This window comes from Polyodon spathula, chromosome 19, assembly GCF_017654505.1.
Source record: "Polyodon spathula isolate WHYD16114869_AA chromosome 19, ASM1765450v1, whole genome shotgun sequence".
Taxonomy (NCBI): domain Eukaryota; kingdom Metazoa; phylum Chordata; class Actinopteri; order Acipenseriformes; family Polyodontidae; genus Polyodon; species Polyodon spathula.
Window position 1 is genome coordinate 32,700,685 of NC_054552.1, and position 16,256 is coordinate 32,716,940.

Here is a 16,256-nt window from a genome sequence, read left to right on the forward strand (position 1 = left end):
GGGTTAGGGTTAGGGTTAGGGTTAGGGTTGAGGTGAAGTTCACAGTTGGTTAGGGGTATCCACTATGACCCTTAAGGTGATGGGGTTATATTTGGATTGGGATGTTAAGACACACAGACACACACACTATACTATATATATTCAACTTCTGCAAAAATCTCTACTAGACTGTTGTCTTTAAAATGAGTAACCCCATTACAAACAGAACAGACTTCTGAAGGAGGAAAATGCAAAGCTAGAGGACAGGGTGTGCATGGCTCAATCACACCCACCATGTGCCACAAACATGCTCTTCACGGTTATGCCGGAGGGTGGAGGTGAAACCGCTGTAAATTTGCAATTGCTGCCCATGCTTTCCCCATGCTTGCAGTATACTCTGCATTTACTGTTTACCTTGCTAATCCTGTTGTTTTTTTAACCATGCTTTACTATTCTCACATGCTTGACTGTGTTTTACAATGCATTTTACCAGGCTTTACTACACACCGCTATTCTTTACCATGCTTTTCAGCTGTAAACCTTTATGATTTCCTGCATTTCAGCTTCTTCTGTAATCATTATCCCTGCCTCATTCTCCCCACGACCTCCCCTGTGAAAGTAAGCATTCTGTTTGAAGAGAAGACTCAAAGGGACTGCCTAACCGACAGGGAGCTGGATCGACAAGTCAAAGTGTTCCTGTGGAATACTGATCGCTCACTTTGGGCTCAAACCAGTCAGGTCGCATTGATGTGGCTGGCGTGTATGAAAGCAGATATGAATTATAAAGCAATGCCATTACCATTTAACAGCACACAACATCACGCATATTGAACTCTCCGACGCCATGCACTGTATGATTCATGTATCTTTAGTTTTGTATTGGTTTTACAGTCATGTTTTAATATTTTGGTCAGTGCCGTGTTTGTGATGAAATAACGTAAAGGTGTAAGTTGAATATAAGTGTGCAATATCTCCGTATACTTTTTAAAAAAATATATATATCCCATGTGTACTATATCTATATATATTTTAATATTGCAATAATTAAATCTGCGCTGCTAATGGATCAAGAAGTTAGATGTGCTCTCCGAGAAGCATAATAATCACTTGCAGTTTATCAGATTTCAATGAGATGGAGGCTGGCTTATCCTCCTATTAGCTCAACAAATTAGGAACCTTTACAATCTGAAGGGGTCGTGACCAGTGCTGAGAGACGCTCATAGCTAACAGTTCTCTCTCAAATGCGAGTCGAAAAGAATTGAGCAAGAATACAGACTCAGATAATTACATTTTAATGCTCGTTAAGCTATCTGTTGCCAACATGTTTTCAATCTCCTTAATGCATCTTCGCTTATAATTAATTACCTTTATAAAGCCAGTCTGCTCCTCGTCTAACTCAAATAAGCTTCTTATTCCTGCTTGGATTTCAGAGTGTGGAAAAACAAGAAAACCTATGACTACAGCACCAGACTTTTCTTACAAATACCAGACTTAGTACTTTATACCATCATGGGAATGTAAGAACACATATTAAACAGAAATGTTAACATTTGAAAAAAAAATAAAAAATGCAACAAATCCTTCAAAATGAACCGGGGCAAACTGTCTCGTAATACTCTGTAAACTGCCCTACAATGATAAGACACCCCTTGTCTGCTCTGTCATGCTTGTCTGTACCATAGCAGCTCCTTTCTCACGGAGATGTTGAATGCTGCTTGCTGCGTGTACAGGGTGTGGTGTTCTCTTATCCTTGGTGAACTGTGCTGTTAGTATAGTGATCATCCCCAGTCTCCGCTGACTCATGTTCCATTCGGTTCTCAATCGGCTTGCTCTGTTTTATGTGGCAGCTGTGGTGGCCTGCCTCCACTTATCTAACAGATACTGTTCGAATCCCATGGCTAGGCTCTCCCCTCCACCCTTCAGGGACTAGATGAGATCACAACATTTCCTGCTGGCAACAACAAATTAGCATTTCTATAGCTCCTATTTACCCCAAGTCAACGTCTTAAGGAGCTTCACACTCGATTATATAAGAAAGCTACGTCTGAGCTTCCTGACTGTGGCAGCTCATTGTCATTGAGAATTATAAGCCTGGTTTTAACAACAGGGTCTTTAGAATGCTTTTGAATCTGTTTATAGAAGGAGTGTTCGCATTTCAGAGAGTGGCTGCCGTGAAACTGAAAAGCACCCCGCGCTACCTCCCTCCCAATCCCTTCCCCACTCTGATGAGTACGATCTGCTGATTGGGAATGCAGCGAAGCGCTGGCAGTGGTTTGGGATACATTCATTGATCATATCACACAGAGAGTCTGACTCTAGGCTGTGTTGTGCTCTGCAGATAAGTTGTATTCAATCATTTGAACAACTGGGCAGGCCCATGATGACCTGGTAACGGATGCTCTCGATGAACCCGGTCCTTGTTTGTTGACTTGTGTCAAGGGAGAGGTGCTGTTAAGCATCTTGAGACCCTGCAGTATTAATCTTGGGTTTGGATATAGATCCAGTTGACCAACAATTACACAAAACTTCTTATCGATAGAATAAGAAAAACGAAGAGGCCTTTCAAGCTCAGGGAGGTTTAGAGGAGATTTCAGCATTCTCGTCGGGCCCAGAGCATCAGGTTAAACTGCACAGCTTGGATTACATGCAGATTTTGCTGAAGGCAAGAGGGTGATGTGTGTGAATCCAGAAAGGGTTTTGCTAATGATGCTCTTGTCTGCTCTGTTTCACTTGAATCTTTCCATTGTTGAAGTCACAGAGAATCTTCTACCTGGTCTTAGTCTATTTACATTCAAGTCTGTGCCATTTATTACAAGTATGTAAACACCCAATAGCTGATAATAATATATATGGGACGAGTGTGAATCTATATATAGCCTCTAACAAGCATCGGAAAATGGTTCTGAGATTTCCTTTTACCTGATTGGTCAATATGAGGTCTTTAATCCCTAGTAAAGGTCCTCAAATGCTATCCTTCAAACTATGTTTAATTTCTGTTCCAAATAATAGTTTCCAGTTTGGGTGACAAGTTGTAGAGATTAAACAACTGGATGCAGACATTCCTTCCAGCAACTTTATTACACTGTTACAGCATGACAGCAACAGGCACTGTGCTCTCTTCTCTAACAAAGTTTTTGAATACCATGTAACTGAGCAAACAGCACAATCAACATTATAGATGCTTGTTTGTAGGCGCTATAAATTTGAATTAGGACTTATCTAGTAACTTAAAGATCACAAACCTGCCTGAACTGAAGATAAACTGCATGCGGAAGATTTTAGGGTGGGTTAAGGCGAGGGGTTTCTCCAATCTCTTAATTTTACAGAATTAGAACCAAACAACCAAGATTTAACGCCTCTTAAGCACTCTTAATGTGTTTTTTTTTTTATTTTGTAACATTGACTTGGGCTTTATCCCCTTAGAAAACAAGTAAATAAGAGCTTTGAGTAGAGGCTCTGGGGGGTCCCAACACGATGTGATCAATATACTACAAGCACTGATAGCTGCTGATGTCTATTATCATTAACCTTTAGGCTTTTGTCTGTTACAATGCTTCATTATAAATATCTTTTGTGTATCAGCAGCTGTACCAAATCATTTACCGGTCATGGTTTAAAGGGGGGGGGGTCCTTTTAGACTTCATATATTCTGGGCTGCTGTTAACTGTCTTTTTGTTGTCTACATCATTTATCCTGAATAAGCAGCGTAGCTGAGTGACCTGGGAGTCGTTCGTGTGTGACGAGCCTGCAAGGAGGGAGGGGAGGACTGGAGAGGGTGGGGTGACTTTGCAAACGAATGCTGAATTTCAGTCAGCTCCACAGCCGAGTAACCTGGAGGAATGTGTTCTCTTGGGAAAGGAGTGTCAATCACCGCGTTCTGTGTTTTTCCTGATTAGTTTGCGGGTCAATGAATATTAACCCTGGCCTGCGATTTGCAGCCTGTCTCCGAAGGGACAGGCATTTGCTTTCTCTCCAGAAAATCATCCTAGACTTTTATTCAAACGTGGCGGCACCCATAGGTATCCCTCACAGCAGTGCAGTTTGACCTTTCCTCCTCATTCCATTAGTGGCACACAAAAATGTTCCCTTTCTGTTCTGGGATTTGCTATTTCTCATACCTCATGATGATGCAGCCTTTGGTTATGATGATTATGGTGTTCTCAAATCTGTGTGATCATATTGATTATATATATATATATATATATATATATATATATATATATATATATATATATATATATATATGCTATACCTCTCTATCACGTGCTTGCTCTGTACAGCACTTTGGCATGCTTTATTGTGACACCCTTGTGCATAGGAATCCCAATTGATGCTTTTTCCCCATTTATAAATAAGAAATAAAACCTAATAAAATGCCATAATGAGTCAACTCATAAAATCAGTTTTAATGTAAACATTAAGCCATGTTCCTCTGGAGTCCTACTGGGTTAATTTAAACTGTTCACATCAGCACCTTTCACTTTTACCCCTCGCACCTTTAACACAATTAGAAACTGATGCAGGGGAGAAGGGCAGACACCAACCTCAGAATCTGCAACATGAGCAATTTTCTCTCTCTTTCTCTCTGTTTACTTTTTTTTTTTAATCCCAGGGAAATGCTTTAAAATCATACGTTGTCTCTGATCTGCCCTAAACCCCCCTCGAGGGAGTTAGGACTGTTATCTGGTTTTATTGTCTGCTCAGATCTTAATCAGGCCAGGGCTCAAAACTGACATTTTAAATTACACTGCAAACAACTAATTGATATTTATGGATTTCCCAGCCAATACCCTCGCAGAGAGAGAGTTGTTTCATGAGCCTCTGCCACAAAAGAAATAGGGCAACGATGTCAAGGTCGCGCTTCTGTTAATGAGAGACAGGGCGGCACATTCATTGAATGGGTTGTGCAATATTGACCTGCTAAGTAGAACCGAGAAAGCAGTGATGCAGGCTTATTTTCTTATGGTACCTTTCTTTCACATAGCGGCTCTGGCATCAATATGTATAATTGATAATTGTTAACATAAGCTGCATTCAAGGGGGGGGGAGGATAAATCCTTTAAATAAATAAACAAACAAATAAACAAATAGAAACACACTGCAAACGGCTTTATCAGTATTAATGTAATTCCATCCATTTCAAAGTCTATCTTCCCTTAGCACAAAATTGATTTCTGTGAGCGATAATTCTACATTCCTTTTTATTTAATTCTAAAGGAGCTGTCAGTCATTTCTGCTCATCCTACGTGTGCAGATAACAGATAACCTTGCGTGTTCACTAGAAAACTCAATAATATATATATATCTAAGCCATCAAGAACACCTTCAACGATGTTGTTTTGTTTTTTCTCTGGCGTCTGACTTCAAGAATTTGTAAATCTAGAACCGGAATGTGGATGAACCTTTGTTCTGCCCCCCCCCCCCCCCCCCCCCCCCCCCCCCCCCCCCCCCCCCCAGTTTTGTTTTTGATGAAGTCTGTCTCTCTGGATGTCTTGACTCTGTGAGCAACGCTGAGCAGCACCCTCTGAGGCCTATCTCTCTGCTGCACGCCTGTTAGTAACACTGATATGATCTAATAATACTTTCCAATTAGCCCACAGGCCAGATCAGAAAGAAGTCAGAGGATTCTGAGATGTTGTACATGATCATAAGCTATTAAAAACTCCCTGTAGACATTCGCTCTGGTTACAGCAGATTGAGACAAGTAATTAGAGAAAGGATTTACTCAGTGAGAGCGAAAATAAAAAGAAGATCTGTTACAAGCCTTGCCCTTTTTGTCATTGCTTACATTTTTTATATTCTTTCTGACGGCTTAAAACGTATAAGGATCTGTTAAACTTGAGTGTAGCTTTGTTGAAGCTCCATCTTGGAACTTTTTTTTTTTTTTATTAACGTTTGTTCCAAAATTGCGATTTTAGACATTCTGGCTTAAAGTAAAGATTAAAATTTTTTAATTGGCATACGAATGCTGTCATCTTCCATCTCTGTCATCCATTAATCAGTGTGGCTTGCTGTAGCTTTACGCACAGCAGGCCGCGTTTCTTAGGCAGGCCGGGCCCCCTTGGCGCCTCGTCTCTACTTATGAAAGCACAATATATACGTGTGGCTTAAGGCTCTCTAATCCTCCTATGTAATTACAGCTCCCCACAGACACTGCACTATCTCACGACGACTCAGCATAGCTGACAGAATCAGATCAGACAGCATTACAGCCCCCCTCTGCTTCATCAAACACTTCCTTATCTAACTGAGACAGCTAAACAACACAACAACCTCACCCCAAGCTCTCTCCACAGCCACCGCCGAGAGAAACAAATGAACCTGAGAAAACCAGCGGGGCCAACCGGAACACCTAACCTACACACACACACACACACGAACACACACACAAAACAGGCCTAACCGGAGAACTGTTATTCAGATGGGAATTGAATCCTGGGAGACTGGCTGCTGGTGTTTCTCAAAGGGGTTTTAAAATGAGGATGAAGCTAAAATGACATGAATAAGTAATCCTTCTTTCAATCTGAAGGGATTATTCTAATTACTTATTATTATTAGAGATCAGACAGTTTTTTTTTCTTCTTTTTCCCGACCGTATGAACATTACTAGGAAGCCATTCTAGAAATACAAATCTGCACTGGGAATTGAAGGAGGGCTTAAGTAAACAGAGGGAACAAAATGAGGTCTGTGACAGATCTACAGGCCTTCAGCCTCACCAGCTTAATCACGTTGGACCCACCACTGGCCTGCTGAATGCTAGGCCTTTGTTAGACCCTGAATAGGGGCTAAATATCCCTTGAAATCAGAACTCTGTGGCTTTATGAGTGTATAGACTGCTGCCTCAGGGTATCTCTCATGCAAATGTGAGTGGTTTTATTTTCTTTGTCAGTGTGGTAAGATGCTGGTGTCATGCTGAGCTCAGCTGAATAAAAATTTGGGCTTTATATAGGCTATAGCAAGACTTTATATAGGCTATAGCAAGACTTTTTTCACCTCATCTTGGCCAGGCCTCATTACTCCTGTCGCCACCTTCTTCTTCTTCTTCTTCTTCTTCTTCTTCTTCTTCTTCTTCTTCTTCTTCTTCTTCTTCTTCTTCTTCTTCTTCAATGATACAAGAAAAAAAAAGCACAGATGGTCTCCTGACCCCCATATTTATCATTCAAGCAAAGGCTTAGTCAGTGTAATGCTCCACAGCAATTCATTTAAGGACTCTGTGTGTTTCTGCTGATGAGGACTGTTAATTTGCACAGCGGTCTCATTAGGCCTAACCACCAATTAATTTCTTTTGTTCTCATTAAATGGCTGATTTCTAAACGTCTCTGAAGTAACAATGAGCTCCGGTCTGAGCTGCAATCCAGCCCCTCTTCTCTGTCCGGGTGTGGAGGAGCAGCACCAAACAGATAGCGCATATAAAGAGACAAAGAGGGGAAGAGGAGGACAGGGGGGTAAGCATCAGGGGGGGCAAGGGATCCAGAGACAATAGCATGCAAAGTAGTTCATTAAATACTTACTTGCACAAACAGATAAGCAAAGGATCAAGTGCACGTCAGTCCTAAAGGTCCCTGTGAAAAAGAATGAAGGTACCCCACTCCTCTATGAATAAACAAAAGCTTGGACAGAAAGAAAGAAAAATGAAAGAAAGAAAGAAGGAAGGAGAGAGAGAGAGAGAGAGAGAGAGAGAGAGAGAGAGAGAGAGAGAGAGAGAGAGAGAGAGAGAGAGAACGAACCAAAGGCATCATCAGTTTAAGAGTTTAAGAGTGTTCGAATAATGCCTTTTGTGTCTGCACTCCATTATGTGCAGGGTTGTGATTATGGCTGTGTGTGTATGGGGACTCGTAATATCCAGAGGTCTGTACAATTTGCTACAGTCCTGAAGAATCCTTGACTACCTCTTGACGATTCACTGCAAGGCTTGTCAGTGCATCGCCCTCTTGTCTGATAGAAACAAAGGGGCAATTACTAAACCTCCTGTAATGTTTTCCTGGCTTTTAATGTTCAATCTGAAAGAAGAGAGAGTGATGTCTAAGGTTACCAAGCTCTGTTCGGTTCTATTTAGCCTGAGATTTGTGTTGTTGCCAAGACAGGAGACAGGAATACTTTTGAGCCTGACATCCACTGTTCTCCAGAAATTCTGTGAGAAAACAAAATTTCAGTAAATTATAAAGAAGAAAAAAGAATCAGAAACACATTAAAAACAATATTTACCTGGATCCCCTCATCACAACAGCCCCCTGGGTGAATAGACTGGATGTTGGTCAAATCTAGAGGGTGGCTATGGAAAGAGTGGATCTGTTACATTGTGGTAATTGTTTTATAATCTTACATATTATAAGTGGTTGGTTTTTTCATCCCTAACATAAATAACAAATGAAACATAGAAAATGGAGCAGTTTGGCTTTCTTTACTTCTTCTCTGTGCAGCAAGTGTTATGTTCTTATATTCTTTATTCCTCCCAGGAAGGAATGAGCTGTATTCCTATAAGCCTGATTAGTTGTGGATGAGCAGTGTCTCTCTGGCTTAGCAGTGAATCATGAGGTGTTGCTGGCAGGATCTGTGACTGCCGCTGTCTCTAATTCATGCAGTTACAAGCTACTGGGCCTTAACAGATGCAGAGGTGGAGCATCACCCACTGCTCAAGACAGCCTTTAAACCCTCTGCTAGGGGAGGGGTGTGGTGGCTCAGTGAGCATGGGAGACTTGGAAATCTGCATGCTATGTTTCCTAAAACACTGTCTTCACGATCAACATGGAGGGGAAGGATGCTGAGGTGTAGTGGTGTACCTTCAGAGTTGTTTCAGAGCTGAACCATTGAAAATAATTTCCATTCTAGGCAACATTCTATCATTAAGGAGAGGGATATATAAATTAAGCAGCTTCGAGTTTCAAGTTTTCAAGGGAAGTCATTTCAAAATCCATTTGCTTTAATTTGTTTAAACGTATGAGGGAAGGCATCAGGTCTGCATATTAACAGCAGCAAAGCTGAGGTTCTGAAAGACTCTACATTGCAGGCACTTCTAATATGTACTCCACAGATAGGCATGACAAAAGTATATTTTCCCAAGATTGAAACGTATTGCTTTTAAAGATGTTTTTACTAAGGAAAACACAGTTCATAACATGGTATCAATGTCTGTCTGATATTCCATTGGTGTCACAAGCTTTAAGAATGAAATGCGTACACCACTAAGAAGCTGCGCATTGAATTTCATAGTATGTAGCCTTGCCCAATTAACCTCACTGATGTCGCATAGCCCTCACTGTGGGAGTTTACTAGAGCCCTGTGCAGTTAAGTTTAGGCTGCGTTTAATTGCAGTGAGAGAGGAGAGTAAATAACAGCTGAATAGAGCCCTGCCTCCCCAGTCATAATTATTAACAAGGTAAGTTGCATGTTTGTGAAACAGCCATATGTTGCCTTGTGGGCCCCCAGCCACCACCTCGCCCTGGGCCTTTACAGCTTACTTAGCGATTAAGTGGGAGTCAATGAGGGCTATTACCAATTTCTCATTATTTCCTCATAGGATGTTGCTTGATTTGTGGTAGGCTTGTGGTTTCTTAACTGTTGATGCATTGAATAATGTGCCAGTATTGATTAACTGCTGGCTAGGGAGCGGCTCTCTACCCTGTACGCTGCAATCGAAGGAGATTGTTTTCTCTCATTCAAAGAGCTGAGGAGCAGTTTCCCAAATTAGCAAGTGAATAAGGGATTCAATTAAAAACAATTACAACTTTGCTGCTAATTAACCAGGACTGTAAATTCCAATGCACTGTGCAATGGCCTACCAAATAAATAAATAAATAAATAAACGCCATGCGGGGACCAGAAAATCACAACCGCTCCCAGTGTGCCCGTGCCACTACTGTAGGGACAGGATGATTGAATGAAAATCTTAATGCCAGCAAACACCACAATCTTTACCCCAGCAGTATTTCTGAAAAGCATGGCTAGATTGCATTTCAGTTACAGCTGCATGTCAGGACACCCATCGAGGAGCGCATCTGGAATGGAAATAAAGACTATATTGACAACCGAAATAAGAGGTTCAGTTTCCTCATAACTTCAAAGGTGGAGTCTTGGTGGGGCAGACAGGTTAACGCTGCTTCTGTGGGACAATCTTTGTTCAGGGATATTTGAAATGGTTCCCTAACAGATAACCAAGGAAACAGGGAACATGGAAGCGCCTGCCTGCCTTTGGTCAACCTGGTAATATGTATCCTTGATGCCCGCTATAAACAATGCATTTTATTGATATTACCATAACTATTGAGGAAATTCTGGATTGCGAAACACGTGGATTGACTGGAAGTAGGAATGTTTTTAACTCCATGCAATCTGTTTAGATTCAGCTGGCATGTGCCACACTCGTACACAAAGAAACCGCACTCTCTGCCAAGAGCTGGAAACGGATTTCAATATTTCAGTGTGCAACAGTCTGTTTTCACTGCAGAGTGTCATTACTGGGGTGCTTTGCATAGACCATTTGAATGTGTTATGCATGTCAAAAAAAAGTGTAAATACACGTGAGAGAAAAGGTTAACCATTTGCATTGAGTCACATTATCCATATTCATGCAATAAGCAAAATGCATTTGAACTGGACATTTGTTAGCAAGACAAAACAATGGTGTCATACAATATATATATACAGGGTGTCAAATTCAGAGCAATGTCAATTTGAAATATTTTGAAATCCTGAGAGAGGACCTGGTGGCTGTATCAAGGGGAACTGGGCATCAGAACCCAGAAGTGATAGTATTATACTGTACAGAACAGAGAAAGAGCTTTACGATGTGCGAGGGTAGTTACACTCTATCTCCACTCATCTTTAATTTATGATTCCCACTGCCAGCCCATTAGCTTTCTGGCTTATCCCTTTTCACTGATCAGTTTGCATGTTGTTTATTCAGTCATTAAAGCATTAGGATTTATCCAGCGCTATTTGTTCCTGCTTACAAACTGGCAATATTGTTAATTCGCTTTCCCATCGCTGCTCTCAGCACCTGCTGTGCTTGTTTACCTTGTACACCCACCTCTACTTAACCTCATTTCCATAACACCTGGACCAGCAGGAAGTGTCTCCCTGAGCCTGCCAACCCCTCCCCTTCCAGTCTCCCAGGTGATACACTGCGGCGAGGGACTCGGGGCAACTGAAAGGGGCTCAGTGCAGATTATAGGAACTCTGCTTGCACATGGACTGTTATGACATTCGAAAGTGGCTAAAATATTGGCTCAGCCATGCCGAACAGTTTGGATGGGTAGGCTGGCCTATTATCCTGTGATATATTATGGATTAATTAGACACTTTTCAGCACCTGCATAATTAGAATTAAAACTCTCGTTGGCACGGTGGTAGGATGTACATAGTGTGTAATCGATTTGTCTGATTCAGACTGAGCTGTAATAATGTCTCTATGCCAGAAATACAAGGAAAGCAGAAATGACCCACTTTACAGTAGAGCTGGTATACCACATTTGAGATGCAGGTTGTTTCTGTCATCTGCCCTAAGAATCCATGAGGAGGGTACAGTATTGTGGCAAACCATCCGCAGGGCGTAAACAAACACATTTAGTCACGAAGAAATAATGATAACTTAGACTTGAAAAACTGCCCAGGGCATGCAGGCACAAACAGGAGTGGGCCTACCCAGGCCCCTGTGACTAGATCCTTCTGCACCTCACTTGGTCAGTACACCAGCTGCCACTAAGCACTTGGTCCTTGTTTACTAGCCTGCACAATATCTGATTGTCAGGCGCGACTGAACTTACAAACAGCATTAACGAGTAGATGATCGCTCACAAAGACCGCTGAGCTTGTAACGGTGTCAAATTTAGATGATAAACAGTTAAAGGATGCCCGAAACTGTCTGATGTTGCATTATATTTTTTTTATTTCTTTCTGTTTGTCCGAGGGCCTGCGGGTTATTTTGGTTCACGCTAATGTCTTCTTCCTCTCCTCTCATTTGTGTATGCTGTTGAGATAAGCAAAACATTTGGCTGCCTTGATTTGCCTTGAATATTTAGACTGTACCTTTATTTTACCACAAAGACCAAAAAACAAATGAGCCTCTGTGAAACAAAGACCCTGTTGTGTGTCCATGTTCCCCTTTCTCTTCTGCCGAGTTCACTTTTCTTTTATAAATAGTCTTTCTCATCCTCCAGAGGATAACACTCCAACTGTTGCAAAACCATCATTTGCCTGTGGGGTTTTTCATGTTTGCATAAAACAGAAAACAAGTTTGATGTAAACCGTCAGGCAGAACGCAATGGACTGCATAGCATTTATCAAGCTAAACCAGACATTAAACTACCACCCAGGCTGGGGTTCAGACTCCCAGACCTCCTAATGCAGTCTCTCAAGTCTGAAGACCCTGCTGACAAAACCAAAGCGAGCAGGTTACAGCAGGGGCGGTTGTGGTGTTGCTGGGTCTCAAATACCAAAATTACTCTTGTTGTTTCTAAGTAACACAGTTCCACTAATCTGACGAGGGTGGGTGTTACTGCTGCCTGTGAGCCAGCCTTCTTGGACACTGTACACCAGAACCCGACCACAGTGCTGCAGTCTGCTTGATAAGAAAAATCTCTAAACCGTCAAGAGGTGAACCCACAAGAAAAAAAAGAGCTGATGTTTTTAATAACCGGTTCAACAGCCTACAGGAAAACCACAGGAGACTGTGTACCAGTAACTGAAATGTGGAACAATGGGGATAGCATATGAAAATGATTAATAACTGCTAATAACTGATGACAACAGGACCTATTTCCATGTACATGCAAGATATTGTAGATAAATAGATAGAGATTTAGATAGACAGAGCCTTGCCACAGCATGTACAGGCTGGGGAGGCTGTCTGTGAACTGCATTGCAAGAATCTCAAAAAGAGACTGGAGAATAGGGAACGGGTACCCAAATTCACTATCCTTCATTATAACTCAATTACAGTAATTCAAACAGTGGGATGAAGAGGTATCAGAGCAGATGAAAAGAACAGTGCCAACCACATTGCACTCTAGCTAGAGATAAAAGCAGCTGAGTGGCTTCCCTTCCCTCCCCATGCCATCTGCTCGGAGTGCCCAGGCTGCAGGGAATAGCACGAGGTGCCACGGCTCTCCAGCATTCTGTGCAGACAAGAAAAGCATTCTGCTGTGTTTAGGGGAAAGCTCTGTCATGGCAGTGGTCTCAAACAAAACTAGACAAACTGACTAAGCCTTTTCTGACGCTCAGCCCGAGGTATAATGTCACCTAGGATACGAGTCATTACCGAGGCTGGTTGAAAGAAAGTGGAAGGATGGGGAATCAGGCGGCGAGGTAGAGATTCCTTCTAGCTTCTGTCCTCACTAAGAAAACCATGATGTCAAGAACAGCTTTTTACATGGCCAGTAGCACCACTTTCTACTTGGTCCGTGAATGCTTGTACTGCACAAGTGAAGGAAAAAAAGAATCAGCTTTGATTAGAGAAACAGAATGATCGGTATGTCATAATAATAATCAGAGCACTGTGACCTGATGACTGGATAAGTTTAATACTGTACTACATTCTGCCCAGCTCCCTGCAGCCCATATTACTTACAGCTGGTTTTGCATTAATCCCCAGCGATTATCTGTTGATTCAAAACTGAACTTCCTGTTTCAGCAAAGTGGGTGTTAGATGATTGAGAAATGTTCAGATGCTTGTTAGCAATTCTTTCACAATCTTGAAGTTCCCTTTTCTCAGAACATTTTGGACAAAAGCCCTTAATCAGCTGATATATATATATATATATATATATATATATATATATATATATATATACACACACACACACACACACACACACACACACACATATTTTTTTACAACTTGTGTACACTGCAATTATACCTCCTTCCAAACTTTCCAAACCAAAACTTCCAACCAGTGTTGTCAAATGCTCATTCTAATTTGCTTGCTGGTCGCTTTGTTTTCTTTTTACCAGCATCTGGCAATGTTTTTTTTTTTTTTTAGACCTGTGAAAAGGGTAATGTGATAACATGCTGTGTGGTTTTCTTGCTTAGTATTCATAACCAGCAAGTCTGCTTGCTGCCCAGCAGTCCTTGCATCACTCATTGCTCTCTATGCACAGGGACTGGCTGCATTGTGACATTCAGAGAGTGAGTGTGTGTGTGCGTGCGTGCGTGCGTGCGTGCGTGAGTGACAGTGAGGAACAGATCTTGTTATAAGAACCATCTCAACACTCAGTGGTGCGGTGGTGTGTAATATCTTGCATTAGGGTTAATGAAATAATAATAATACAGTAGTGATGCTCACACACCGGGTCTTCTATAAAGGATAGCTATGGCAGCTCCATAAACTTTCACGTTTATTTCATGAGCCAGCCCACACACTTTTGAGTTTCGCTGAATGTTACTACTCTAGTGGTGGCAACAGCTCTGGGCTGACATCTCCCTCTTACTGTGCTACCTTAAAACACTGTCACTCACTGAGGGCTGAATAATCTGTGTTTGAGCAATATACAGTCCTGATTTTTGGAGGTTACCAAGCTGCACAAAATTCAAAAAGCGCTGATGACAGCAGGATGAACAGGTCTACATCTGTCTGTTTAATTCTGCATTTGCAATATCCATTATAAGCAAGCTTGAAACCTCTGCATAAACAATAGGCTTAAATGATGAGAAACTTACTGCAATGTTATTACAATGTAACTCCACTGCAAATGACATGTGACTGGTACAGACACCCCCTTCCCCCCGTCCCAGTCCCTGTGCCCAGGGCTTCAGCAAGGGTATCCTTCATTGCACCAAACAAAGCATGTGACAATTACAGGGCTTGCATGTGCTTCAAGAATCTAAGACTTGACCTTTACACACTGCAGCACCCTGACCAAATGACCTCTAGGAATGGATTGTAAATGAAACTACCCAACACATTTGTTCACCACGGAAAAGGCGCAGCAGAGCACGCTACAGAATGGTGAACACACATCTTTTCTAACTCTCTCGCTTAGTTTGAAGGGAGTAGAACACACTGTGAAACATCACCATTGGTTTTTATAACTTTCCACACTTGTGGGAATGGATGTGTATCTCAGAATACACTGATTGAAGGTGCAGAAACACAGCATGTGAAAATTCAATTCCAATCTAAAAAGCAAAATCCCTCCCGGAATAGGAGACCAATATGTTAGAAGCAGGGTATGCTGGAGGCCTGCTATTGCATACCTCAGAAAGTACATACTTATATATCTATATCTATATAGTCTCTCATATTCATGTCGTTGATAACAAAGCAATCATTTTTGACCTGATGTCGACACTAAAATGAGGGCTCCCAACTGCCCGGAGCAATGAAACCAGACTCACAGCTAATTGCATCACTTTTCCTGGGATCAGTGTGCATGCAAATCCTTCTTTACGTCGCACACTTAGCCTTTACTACTAGGCGCACCTCAAGAGCACTTTAAACCAAGACACAGGGGGGTTGCAGAGACGGGACGCTGTCACCAGTAGAGATTTCTTCCTCCTTGCCTCACTTTCATAACAGCATCAATAACACTGCTGTGGCAGTGACTGATATCTCCTGCGGTTTTCTGAGGTCGTTACCATTTATTATTGATGTTGCAGCGCTTAAATCTGCAAATCCTCTCCTCGCTATTTTCTTTCTTTATTTATTTTTTTATCTGATACATAATAGCTTTCGATTTCTAGCTCTGTGACGTGCTGTCGGGTCTCTTCTAAATGAACTGCTCCAGGTCTTACCGGTAGAGCACATGAAATGTCCTGCTCTGTGCTGTCCACATGATATACCTACCTCAATACAACAGCCTCACCCGCTTTGTTTAATTGGGTTATTTCTTGCTGGTGTCCTCCAAATTGTATTGTTGTGTATTATCATTAGAAACTGCAGTAATGGGAACTACTGTCCAAACCTTTGCCATTTTGATGTCTTCCCAACTCTGTAACAAGGAAAGCCAGGTGTTTCTCTCCCTTCTCCCTGCATGCAAGTTTATTGTCCAGTTCAGTTCATACAGGTCCTTGAGTCAATACAGGTCCTTGAAACGCCCCCGCCCCCCCCGCCCCCCCCCCCTCCCCCCCCCCCCCCCCCCCCCCCCCCCCCCCTCCCCCCCCCCCCCTCCCCTCCCCCCCCCCCCCCCCCCCCCCTCACACAGCAAAGAGGACCGGTCATGATGTTCAATTATTAATTCAAATACAAGCTTTTTTGTTGCATTTTTACCCCCCCCCCCCCCCACCCCCCCCCCCCCCCCCCCCCGCCCCCCTCCCCCCCCCCCCCTCCCCCCCTCCCCCT